Source organism: Megascapheus bottae, chromosome 3 (genome assembly GCF_031878675.1).
Source record: "Megascapheus bottae isolate mThoBot1 chromosome 3, mThoBot2.hap1, whole genome shotgun sequence".
Classification (NCBI taxonomy): Eukaryota; Metazoa; Chordata; class Mammalia; order Rodentia; family Geomyidae; genus Megascapheus; species Megascapheus bottae.
Window position 1 is genome coordinate 30,185,643 of NC_143511.1, and position 13,481 is coordinate 30,199,123.

Below are 13,481 nucleotides of genomic sequence, written 5' to 3' on the forward strand. Positions count from 1 at the left end.
GTGTGTATGTTTGTTTGTTTATTTTTTCTAGTCCTGGCTTGAGCTCAGGGCTTGAGCACTGTTCTTGGACTCTCTCAAGGCTGGAGCTCTACCACTTGAGCCACAGCACCACTTCTGGCTTTTTTTCTATGTATGTGATACCGAGGAATTGAACTGGGATCTTCGTGCAGGCTAGGCAAGCACTGTACCACTAGGCCAAACTCCCAGCTGGGAAAAGCTTTAAATGTAGAATGAAGACAGAATTTGTATTGACGGAGTACTTATTTAAAGGATAACATGATCATAATTTTCCAACTGCAAAGCAACAGGATACATGATGATCATGTTAGGTCCTACTGGAGAATAAGAATTTTTATTTCAACTGAGGAGGAAATCTTTATCATTTAGAGAAACAATACAAAGGATTTTTGACCAAGCAATAGGATGGTGACAGTTGTTTTCTCAACATATTGATGTTGCCTATCCTAGAACTATATAAAAAGGAAATCAAACATTGCCTGTGTATCACATATCCCTTCACAATTGTTTATATATCCCTAAGAGTGCTTACTATACTGAAACCAGAGATTTGAACCCCAGACCTAAATTCCCAGCGTTCTGGGCTGTCAGATCCAGCCACTTGCCACTATCCACTAAGATAGTAATGGTGAAGAGAAAGGACGCTTTTTATGGGTCACAAAGAGCCATGGGAAGGTAGAACTTAGGTTCATCTTCAGCCCTCTTTGGAGCAGATTCATGAGCTATAAGTTTAAATCAACAAAGCACTGGAGACCTTGGAAAAGTGGTAGGTATGATGATTTAACACCCTAGATTTAGGGTGTCCTGGTTGACCATTATCTTAGTCCTTGTTTTGGGGAGGATCCAAAGAAGTTGTTAGCTCTGTCATGAGGACACTCTGGCCTGTATTTCCTTTGGAACACTTTCCTCCAGCTGCCCTTGGAAAGTCCAGTTATTTCTAGATTCCACAGTGAGGGTAAGGTGGATGGCTTAGAGTGGTAAATGAAGTCAGGAATGTCAGGCTTTTCTCTTGCTCAAGTAAGAAGTCAGTGCTTTTCGGTAAATGCAGTTTTAAGCACCTGTTATATACCCAAACAGGAAGACAACTGCAATACAATATATTTCTAGAAGCAGAATCACTCAATAAAGACTGAATATTTGTTTTTTAAAAATACCCATATCCACTGATGGATCACACCTATAATCCTAGCTACACAGAGGTCTGAGATCTGAGGATGCAGCTTGAAGCCAGAAGAGAAGGAAAGTCTATGAGACTCTTATCTCCAATTAATCACAGAAAAAGATAGAAGTGGAGATATGTTCTAGTAGTAGGGCACTCGCCTTGAGCAGAAAAAGCCCAGGGATAGCAAGCACCCAGGCCCTTGAGTTAAAACCCTGTGCTGGGTTGGGAGTTTGGCCTAGTGGTAGAGTGCTTGCCTAGCATGCACGAGGGCCTGGCTTTGATTCCTCAGTACCACATGCATGGAAAAGGCTGGAACGGGCTGAGTCTCAAGTGGTAGAGCTCTAGCCTTGAGAAAGTCCAAGGACAGTGCTCAGGCCCCGAGTACAAGCCCTAAGACTGGCAAAAAAAAACAACAAAAAACAACAACAACAACAAAACCACCTGTGCTAACACACACGAAAGAAAGAAAATAATAGATTAATATCCATAATAGCTTAGATGTGCATGTAGCTCAAGTCGTAGATGCCTGTTTGCTTGCAAGCAAGCTTGAGGCTCTGGGTTCAATCCCTAGGACATAGAGAGAGGATTTATCCCCTTTCATACGTTTAATTTGATCCTAAAGAATCCATTAAAAAAAAGTAAAACCTATTAGCACTAATAAAAGAGTTCAGCAAAGCTGAATACACAAAAATAAGTTGCATTTTTATATACTAGCAATAAGCAAACTGAAAATGAAACTGTGAAAGCAATTTCACTTCATAGTAGATCCCCAAAAGGGTGGGTGAGGAATGACAGAGAAAGGGGAATGGTTCAATAGGGATAAAAAATGGTGGACCTAATAGGTGACAGATTAAATTGTGGCACCGACTCAAACACTCTTCCCATAATGCCCTTGGTGCCTGCTCACCCAACGAAAAGAGCCAGGGCAGCACTTTGCACCAGCACAAAGCCCAAGGGGAGGAGCCCGGGACTATAAAAACCAAATAATTTAGAATAAGGGACAAGTATCTGGCCCCAATTAGTTAGAACTAGCAAAAAAGCAATTGAGGCGAAGGCCCATCAAACAGGAAACAGGCCCCTGTGCTTAGAACACATGCAATAGCAGAAGGCAGGCCCTCCCACTTTCACTCATGATGGGCAAAGCCTACCCGAACAAAACTTACCTCTGTGTGGAAAGGCTTCCCTAGTGAAAGATCACAGGGTAGCAAATCAAACCAAAGCTACCTCGAAGGGAGGGGAATACAGATCAGATAGGGTACAAGACCTGACAAAGAAGCCTTGGATTTTCCCTCCTGAGGTGACTGGGAACTCCCTTCTACTATTATCTGCTTTTAAAAAAACAACAACAAAAAAACCTTATCATTGCTGTCCTTTCACTTTCAAATAACCTTAATTCACTTTAAACATTGTCCTGCCTTTCTTGTTCTTTTTTTTTTTTTTTTTTTTTTTTGTCCATCCTGGGGAGTTGAACTCTAGGCCTGGGCACTGTCCCTGAGCTCTTCAATTCAAGACGAGGGCCCTATCACAGCACCACTTCCAGTTTTCTGGTGGTTAATTGGAGATAAGAGTCTCACAGATTTCCGTGCCCAGGCTGGCTTTGAAACTCAATCTTCAGATCTCAGAGTCCTAAGTAACTAGGATTACAGATGTGAGCACCACCGCCAGGCTCGCCTTTGTTTTTGTTCCTTTGTTAGTAGGGTTTGAACTCTGCCTGGGTGCTGTCCCTGAGCTTTTCAGCTCAAGGCTACTGCCCTACCCTTGAGCCAAGCCCCACTTCCCGGTTTCTAGAGATTTATTGGAGATAAGAGTCTCAGGTCCTTTTGTGCCCAGGGTTGGCTTTGAACCTTGATCCTCAAATCTCCGACTCCTGAGTAGCTAGGATTACAGGAGGGAGCCACCATGCGGGGCTTGCCTTTTTGTTCTTTCAAGAGGGACAGGGGAAGAACCTGACACCTAACCATATCAAGAACCCTCTCCCCAAACAAGGATTGAGATAATAATCCACTAGAACAAACCTGTGCCCAGGACTATTTAATAATTATGCATACCTTTTTTTTCCTGCCTGCAAATATTTTGTCTATCTAAACCTAAAGCTCATGTCCCTATGCTGAAGATGGGATTGTTTGCCTCTTCTCTTGGCCCGCTGTGCCATATAATAAATCTCCTTTTTTATGCCTTCAAAAATAACAACAACAAAAAATTCCTGTGTGTCTAGTACATAGTGCAGATGATGTGGAGAAGCTCTCAGTCTCATGTGATCAGTTGTCTTAAAGTGATTGTGTATTTTGCTGCCCTTGTTTTGTGAAAATATGCCTCCCCCCAAAGCATAAAATAGGGTAAATGTGAATGTGGTTAAATGACAAATGAAAACTTGAAATTTGTTGAAAGGCAGCATGACTTCAATGGAAGTTGAGTGGCATTATGGGAAAAATCAATAAAGCATCTGCAGGATTAAAAATACAGAGCATGAAATTTGGAATGAGCACTATAAATGCATACATCTATAATTTGAGGCAAGGCAGCTATATGAAGTAAATGTTGAAACCCACCACCCTCTCCTATCACTAAGAGTCAGTCCTCAGGAGTTCTTTCTCTTCCTGCATCCCCTTTTAAGATTAAAAGGGACCATAAGGAGTTATTGTAACAGGAGACATAGGTGAGACAGGAGAATTATGAATTGTTTTGGCCAGTTACATGTCCTGTGACTTGAACTCAGGGCCTGGGTACTGCCCCTGAGATTTTTTGCTCAAGGCTAGTAGCATTTGAGCCACACCTCCACTTTCTGACTTTTTGGTGGTTAATTGGAGATAGGAGTTTCATGGACTTTCCTGCCTGGACTGGCTTTGAACCATGATCGTCAGATCTCAGCCTGTTGAGTAGCTAGGATTACAGGCATGAGTCACCCATGCTCAGCAACTACATGATTTTTAATAAATATAGAAAGCTCTAGACAACAGAAGTTGAAACCTAAGAAGCAACTACACAGAACAGGTAAGCTTTTCTTCCACTTAAATGCTAAGTTACAAATTCTCGAAGGCCTAAGGTAGCAAGTAGGGCTGCTCTCTAAAACTGCAGTGAAATCTTGACAATTCTGTGAGTAGGTAGTGTAGCCAGCTCAATGATTATGTGGCTATACTAGGATGCTTAAAGGTATTTATTCACACTCATACAGCTCTTACATTTCCAACACTCTAGCAGTGTCACACATTTAATAATAATGAGTCTTTATCACAGCACTAGGCCAACTGTCTGTCCCAGGACTGCTTATCTGTCACTTTACTTGTTCTGAGGTTGAATGGCACACAAGTCAGAATGTTGCTCAGTCCAATAGGCTCTGATGGTGGCTGGCTGTTCAGGGAGTTCTGGTGTCACAGCCTTCTGCTGGTCTATAAGATGTGTCTCTCTACTCCTTATCTGTTTGCATATTTCAAGTACCCCCTAGGTCTTGCTGGCTCCTTGGTGTAAGCAGTCCTGGGTTTGTTTACTGTATGCTATGCTCCTAACAAGGGGCCAGCCATCTGTAAGCAATGTAGTGCATGAAATTGACATGGCTGTCTTTAAGTCTAACAATGTGTGCCCTTCACTGCTCAGCAGCCCAGGGAAGTTCTTTACAAAGTACATTAAAAAAATAAATAAATAAAAATGTCACATCTGGAATCCTAGCTACTCAAAGCCAGCCCAGGCTGAAAAGTCCCCACGAGTATCTTAACTCCAATTAACCATCAGAAAACCAGAAATAAAGCTATGGCTCAAAGTAGAGTAGTGGCCTTGTGCAAAAGAACTCAGGGATCAGAGCCCAGGCCCTGAGTTCAAGCTCCATGACCAAAACAGAAAAATGTCTGTTGGTAAAAGGCTTGAATTCAAGGCTCGAATTCAGGACTCTATTCACTTGGCTTTTCCCTCATGTCTGGCACTTTTACAATTTGAACCATGCTTCCAGTCTGGCATTTTGTTGGCTAATTTGAAGTAGAATCTCCTGAACTTTTCTTTTCTTTTTCTTTCTTTATTTCTTTTCTTTTTTTTTTTTTTTTTTTTTTTGGTGGGTCATGGGGCTTGAACTCTGCCTAGGTGTTGTCCCTGAGCTCTTCAGCTCAAGGCTACCGCCCTACCCTTGAGCCAAGCCCCACTTCTCATTTTCTAGAGGTTAATTGGAGATAAGAGTCTCAGGTCCTTTTGTGCCCAGGCTGGCTTTGAACCTTGATCCTCAGATCTCAGCCTCCTGAGCAGTTAGGATGATAGGTGTGAGCCACCCTACCCGGCTAATCTCTCCTGAACTTTTCTGTGCAGGCTGCCCTCAAACCTCCATCCTCCAGGTCTCAGCCTCTTTAGTAGCTAAGATTACAATTGTGAGCCACCTTACTGGCACAAAGTACATTTTTTTTTTTTAACATGCTTGGGAGTCCCTCTTTGTATACACAGTCAACTTGCTGGAGCAAGTTTTGTTTGTTTTGCTTTGTGTAGACAAGGTTTTGCTACATAGACAATGCTGGCCTGGCCAGGAATTTTAGATCTTTTGCCTCAGGCACCCAAGTACTGGGATAATGGGTATTTGCCACTATGCCCAGCTAAAATTTTTTATTTCAAGTAAATACTTACCTTATCCAAACTGCACATTTAAAATTGGGTAAATTTTAAAAAAAAATCCTAGAACTTACTGAAGCTAAACTTATATTCGTCTGTTTATATTGCTAGCAAACCATTAAATAAATTTTAAGGAACTGTTTTTATACTATAAACTTCCTTACTTCAAACTCTTTACAAGTTATTTCATTTCCATTGTACGAACCTGGGTTGTTTGATTAGCAAACATCATTTTTCCATGGAGTCAGTTATCTTCACAAATGAATGTATGGCAGATTTTCTGAAGGGTCTGAACTTGTTTGCAAAGAGTAAAGCTTGCCTTTAAAATAAAAAAAAAAGGTCAAATTAGTTGTTTCTTTGCACATTTATACTGAAATCTAAACTGTCAAGCCCACAGTCACTCAAAGTTTAAACAACTTAAACTACCAAACACACCACACAACTATCCTTTAACATCCAAAATATTAATGCTATGTGTTATATTTACTTTGTTCAGTTCTTACTTTTTTATTAAAGAATTTATTAACATTGATTTTTACATCATATTTCAAATGTCATGGTTAACAAAGTATTCAAGAAGGGAATCAGTTCTTACTTTTTAAAAATCATCCTGGTGCTGGGAGTTTGACCTAGTGGTAAGAGTGCCAGCTTAGCATACACAAAAATCCAGGTTCGATTCCTTGGTACCACATATATAGAAAAAAGCTGGAAATGGTGCTGTGGCTCAAGTGATAGAGCTCTAGCCTTGAGAAAGTCCAAGAACAGGGCTCAGGCCCTGACTTCAAGGCCTAGTAGTCACACACACCCCTTCTTGGATTAAGACACAATCATTATATCACACTTGGAAGATAGGGTGTAAGGTGGGGATAGCGGTCGAGGCCTCACACTTGCTGAACAATTGCTCTACCATGAAGCCATACCTCTAGCCTCATGTGATCACACATGATACAATTGTTTTCCTGACAATTTGTATATGTGGTCATTTTGACATTTGAGATAGAGGTAATTCACACTCATATAACCTTTATTGTGGTATATTGCTGTAGTTGTTCTACTTCATTTTGAGGTATTTGCTAATCTCTTACTGTTTCTAACATAAATTAAACTTTAACATAGGTGCGTATGGATAGGAATAAACATGGTTCAGATAAGATTTGGAGCCAGTAACAGGGCTAAGTATTCACTGAGAGTCCTAGCACAATCCCCTGTGGGAAACATGCCTGAAACCAGTAATTATCTGATTGCCAGTCACCTGACTGTGTGTTCACAAGGGATCCCAAGCTCTGAGGTCACTTCCTCATGCACTAAGGTCCTGCCTTCCACCTTTCCCTATGTAATCTGGCTCAACACAAGTCCTTTCCTTTCTTTTTGAACTTTTTCCTTCTCGGTCTCTATGCACCTCCATCTCAGGTGGACCCTCAGTTTGTACTCTCTCCAATAAACTCTTTTCTGTCTGAACCATGTGGTGAGTTTACTTTCCATCGAAACTTAACCACAGCCACAGGCTGTGTCAGTGGCTCCAACCTTTAATCCTAGCTACTCAGGAGCCTGAGATCTGTGGATGGTGGTTTGAAGCCAGCCCAAGCAGAAAAGGCTGCCACCCACTTATTTCCAATTAACTGCCAGAAAAACGGAAGTAGTACTATGGTTCAAAATGGTAGAGGAGACTTGAGCAAGAAAAGCCCAGGGATAGCACCCAGACCCTGAGTTCAACAACAAAATAAATAAGTAAATAAATAAACATTAGTTTTCTGAGTGCTGGTGGCTCATACCTATAATCTTAGCTACTCAGAAGGCTGAGATCTGAGAATTGAAGTTCAAAGCCAGCCTAGACAGGAAAGTCAATGAGATTCTTATCTCTAGTTACCACTGGAAAGTCAGAAGCGAAGCTGTGGCTCAAATGATAGCCATAGCTCTTTTTTTTTTTTTTTTTTTTTTGCCAGTCCCAAGGCTTGAACTCAGGGCCTGGGCACTGTCCTTGGGCTTTTTCAAGGCTAGCACCACAGCACCACTTCTGGCCTTTTCTGTGCATGTGGTACTGAGGAATTGAACCCAATATTTCATGCGTACTAGGCAGGTACTCTACCACTGGACTACACTCCTGGCCCCTAGACAGAGCTCTTGAGAGTAAAAAGTAAGGGACAGTACCCAGGCCCGAAGTACAAGCTCAATTATGGGTATATTTTTTTAATAGCACTTCTAGATTCACAACAACAGTGGATTAGGACTTTTCCTCCTTGCTTTAAAACTTGGTAGTTTGTTTCTTTTTAGGAACAACTTGAATAGCATTCAATTGTTGGGACATAAGCAATTTTTTAAATCTAAAATTACTTTATACTTTTCTCCTTTCACTTGGCCTTCCAGTTAAATGTCCAAAGATTGTTATTATCATTGGGGAGAGGGACACTGTGCTTTGCTACTTTGTCATTTCTATTGCAGAAGGTTCCAGAAAACAGAGGAGGGAGGGATGCAATTTATCACTGTCCTTAGCAGATGTCACTATTATGCCTAATATTTATTTGTTGTTTCTTCTCTTTTCTTTTTTTTACCCATCCTACGGCTTGAACTCTGGGCCCGAGCTCTATTCCTGAGCTTCTCTGACTCAAGGCTAGTGCTCTACCATTTGAACCACAGTGCTACTTCTGGCTTCTTCTGAATAGTTTTATTGGAAGAGTCTCACAGACTTTCCTGCCCAGATTGGCTTAGAACTATGGTCCTCAGATCTCTGCCTTCTGACTAGCTAAGTTTACAGGTGTGAGCCATAGGTGTCCAGCTATGCTTAATATTTTTAACCAAGGCAATGACTGATCTCATCCCCTTGTAATACCTTATAGTGTTCAGCACCATAAAATGTATCATTTTCTTCAAAGCTTTTCTCTTTATATCTCCTCCTCTATAAATTAGCTTGATGTTTTTTTTTTACTTATGGTTCTGTGCCTGGGGTCAAATAAAGCATGTTATTTCTCACAACAATATTGGAACTTCTTTATTTCTGTCTGATTTATAAAAAGTTTGCTTGCCTCAAAGTTCATATTGTTAATATCTTCATGCTAACTAATAAAATGCCATAGAATTATTATGTTTTGAGTATCATTCTAAGTCTTTCATAAGTATTGTGTAAGCCATCTTTCCATGAGTGTGACAAAATGCCTGGGATGATGAAACTGAAGAGGAAAGACTTAATTAAATTAGACCCTAGTGATTCATGCCTCTAATCTTAGCTATTCAGGAGGTTGAAATATGAACATCATAGTTCCAAACCAGCCAAGGCATAGAAAAAAAGAAAGAAAGAAAGAGAGAGAGAGAGAGAGAGAGAGAGAGAGAGGGGGAGGGAGGGAGGGAGGGAGGGGAAAAAAATCCATGAGACTCTTTTCTGTCATTAACCAAAAAAATGCCAGAAGTGAGGATGTGACTCAAGTGGTTGAGTGTCAGCCTTGAACCCAAGTGTGTGAGGACCTGAGTTCAAGCCCAGTATTGGTTAAAAAAAAAAAGGGAAAAGCTGGGTGCGGTGACTCACACCTGTAATCCTAGCTACTCAGGAGGCTGAGATCTGAGGATCAAGGTTCAAAGCCAGCCCTGGGCACAAAAGGACCTGAGACTTATCTCCAATTAACCCCTAGAAAACTGGAAATGGGGCTTGACTCAAGAGTAGAGTGGTAGCCTTGAGCTGAAGAGCTCAGGGACAATGCCCAGGCCCAGGGATAGAACGGTAGCCTTAAGCTGAAGAGCCTAGGAACAGTGCCCAGGCTGAGTTCAACCCCTATGACCCACAAAAATAAAGAAAGAAAGAAATGTTTTAAAAAAAAGAGGAAAGGTTTACCTGGTTAACAGGTCCAGAGATTCTTGTCCACAGTGGAGTGGCATCACTGCTTTGGTTTTGTGGTGAAGCAGTGCATCATGCAGATAACACATGGTAGAGAGAAGCTGTTCGCTGTTCATCTTACAGTGTCTAGGAGGCAAACAGACAGGGAAGAAGGTCCTAATGGCACCTTTATGGGCATAATTTCAATGCCCTAACTTCCCTCCAAAAGGTTCTACGACTTGCCATAGCACCACAGCCTGACAATCAAAATTCTAGCATATAAGACTTAGGGAGACTTCATATCCATACTACAGCATGTGCTAACATTTTTATAACATTCTTTTAAGATATACATCATTGTGATGATCAATTAATAATCAGTCAATTGAGGCTCAGAGAATTAAGGAATTTGCCTGAGCCTCCACAGCTGGCAGTGACTGGATAAGAATGAATACGCAAACACACACACACACACACGCCACACACACACCACACACACACACACACACACCACACACACCACACACACACACACACACACACACACACACACACACACACACACACACACACACACACACACACACTTTGTTACGGGCTTGAACTCAGAGCCTGAGCACTGTCCCTGAGCTTTTTTGCTCATGGCTAGTGCTCTACCACTTAGTGCCACTTCTGGTTTTCTAGTGGTTAATGGGATATCAGTTTCATGGACTTTACTGTCAGGCTGGCTTGAATGACAGTCATCAGATCTCAGCCTCCTGAGTAGTTAGGATTATAGGCAAGAGCCTCTGGTGCTCAGCTCATAATTTTAAATTCTGTTGCACTGTGATTGTCCTTAAATTTAGGTGATGTATTTAGCCACAAACAGAAGTTGGAATTATTCAGAACTAATGATATTGCTGCAGAATATGTATGTCCTCTGCTCCTCCAAATTTACGTGTTGACATCTTAACCTTGAAGGCAGTGGTATAAAGACATTAGGATGGACCTCTGGGAGGTGATTAGGTGATGAGTGATTATATCAGTCCATTGTCCAGGACTTTAAGAGAAATTCCAGAGACTGGAGACGTTATAAAGATAAGAAGCTTCTAAAGGGGATACTAAAGGGTTAAGATATGGAAGCTGTGTGAGTTCAACTTTGGAAATGCTGAGTTATGGCCGACAGCATGAAGAATGGGAGCAAGTGGGAGACAAGAGGCTAGAATTACTAGGAAGGAGGGTGATGCTGTTCTTCTAACAACTCTTTCTCAAGAATAAAGCAAGAAGCGCCCAGCTATGAGCACTGCTGGCTCATGGCTGCATTCCTAGCTACCCAGAAAGCTAAGATCTGAGGATCATGGTTTGAATCCAGCCAGGGCAAGAAAGTCCATGAGATTTGTCTCCAATTAATCACCCCAAAACTGGAAGTAGAGCTGTGGCTCAAAGTAGCATAGAAAAGCACTCAGGGACAGTACCCAGGCCCTGAGTTCAAGCCCCATGACTAACCAAAAAGAAGCAAACAAACAGTAGAGCAAGGTTACATGAGAAGTACCTTGACTTGTAATGACTCCTTACTGGGTCCACCTCTCAACAGTCCTCTACTACCTCTATATGTTGTAAGGCACCTCAATTATGATAAACAGAGACGCCACATGTTGAGAAGTTGAACTGGGAGTCTTTATTGGAAAGCCAGTGACTGCAGGTGATTGCCTGTCAGAAAGACCTGCAGTCCCTCGAATACACATAACACTGTTAGAAAACTGAGCCATGAGAGTAGCAAAGCAAGGAAAGAGCAGAAAAACAATACCGAACAACCAGATCAATTCCGATGGAAAGCTGAAGTGGGATGCCATGACAGTCTGCACCTAAATAGCATCAGGGGCTGTGGTAGGGTCACAGGAAACTCAAGATTCTACCAAGTTCAAGGCACAAGACTGATAGGTCCAGTAACCTATCATCCAAGACCCTGCCCATGCCCCTAGGTACACCCATCACATGAGAGGTGGGACTTCCCTTCTTCCACCGTGAAGACAATATGGTGCCAGTTAAACCCAATACTCTGTCATCCACTATGTGGCCAGATGACACCAGCTACATCCAGTGACCTTATTTCATATACTGCCATACAGCATACAGCTCCCAGCATATGAGCCTATGTTATAGTAGCTACACCCAAATCACAACATTGTCTGTGAAAGAGATCCCTTAGCCAGGCACCAGTGGCTTATACTTATAATAGTAGCTACTCAGGAGGCTGAAGTCTGAGGACTGTGGCTTGAAGGCATCCTAGGCAGACAAATCCAAGAGAAGCTAGAAACAAAGTTAAGATTCCTGGAGAGTTTCTGAGTTCAAGCCCCAGTACTGGAGATAGAGAGAGACAGAGGGAGAGAACATGTTGCTATGTCCCAGCTTCCTGGGAGATGGAGGTAAAAGGATTTCAAGTGTTCAAGAACAGTGTGGGCATCATAGTGAGATAGGATCTCATGATGAAATGGAAACTCTGGACAATCAATTTATCATTCCTCTCTTGATACCTAACAAATTTCCTCTTCTCCCACTTTTTCTTTTTGGTGCTGGTCGTGGGGCTTAAACTCAGACCTCAGGTGCTGAATCTGAGCTTCTTTTTTTTTTTTTTTTTTTTTGCCAGTCCTGGGCTTGAGCTCAGGGCCTGAGCACTGTCCTTGGACTTTCTCAAGGCTAGAGCTCTACCACTTGAGCCTCAGCACCACTTCCAGCTTTTTTTCTATGTATGTGGTACCGAGGAATCGAACCCGGGTCTTCATGCATGCTAGGCAAGCACTTTAACCACTAGGCCAAACTCCCGGCAGAATCTGAGCTTCTTTTGCTCAAAGCTAGTACTCTACTCCTTGAGCCACTTCCAGCTTTTTCTGGGTAATTCGCTCGAGATAAGAATCTCACAGACTTCCCTGCCCAGAATGGCTTTGAATCATGATCCTGAGAGCTAAGCCTCCTGAGTAGGTAGGATTACAGCTGTGAGTCACAAGTGCTCAGCTCTTATCTCACTTTTGATGAAGTGGTATACTCTAAGTGTATGTTCTTGGCCTGCCTTTGGCAAGAAACCTGTTTAACCCAGTATGTTAGTCAGCTTTGTGATACTGTGACAAAATATCTAAAGTAGTCATCTTATGAAGAAGAAAGGTTTATGTTGGCTCATATTTTCACAGATTTCAGGCCATGATCTCCTGGTTTGTGTCTGTGGTAAGGCCATATAACATGGCATGGTGCTCATGGAAAAGGACACTTCAAAAGAGACTGCTTACCAGAGACCGAAGAAGCCAAGGTCCCAATATCTCCTTCAAGGACATACTTTCCAATAACCTAACTTCCTCCCCCTAGTCCCCACCTTCTAAAGGCTCCTCTGCCTTCTAGTGGCTCCACAGGCTGGAGACTTAACTTTTTCTCACGTGGCCATTGGAGGGTCCTATCTCAATTATAGCAGCTACTTTGGCACGCATTCTTCTAAGCTGGATGTCTCCTCTTAGTAATTTCTCATCTATATACCTTCCTGGGCTACTGATCTTTGTCAATCCCCAGAGGTCTCTGCTGATTGGAACTTGAGCCCTTCTCTTTTCCCTGTTGCAGTAGTTTTCCACTCACCCTGAGGACTACACATCCATTGAACAACAGTTCTACCACTAAGCTATACCCTCAGACCTATGATAGTCTTGAATAAAGTATTCTTTGTAGTTTCATCTACTATCAGTATAATTTTTCTTTAATGTGATTGAGAAGGAAATAAGACTTACCTGATGATGATGTCTGTTACTCTGTGGCTAGACCACCCACAATGAGACTTGAAAGGGAGAGCTGCCAATTCTTAAGAGTGAACAGTGGTCTGCAATTCCTGCCTTGAACACTCTCCTTGAACACCAAAGTGGGGAAACAATGCTAAGAGAGCAGGTGGGGTTACTCCCAGGG

At 42.1% G+C, this 13,481-nt stretch overlaps 1 long non-coding RNA gene across 3 annotated transcripts in view; it reads right to left on the bottom strand.

Moving 5' to 3' along the window:
• The window catches only part of LOC150065162 (uncharacterized), a 59,162-nt gene that overhangs the window by 18,209 nt on the left and 27,472 nt on the right, over positions 1-13,481 (bottom strand). For all 3 annotated transcript variants that reach the window (XR_016534912.1, XR_016534911.1, XR_016534910.1), the window contains exons 2-3: positions 9,582-9,710; positions 5,967-6,080 (exon numbers count right to left, since the gene is read on the bottom strand). This is a non-coding gene — a long non-coding RNA (uncharacterized LOC150065162). The remainder of the gene's footprint in view (positions 1-5,966; positions 6,081-9,581; positions 9,711-13,481) is intronic.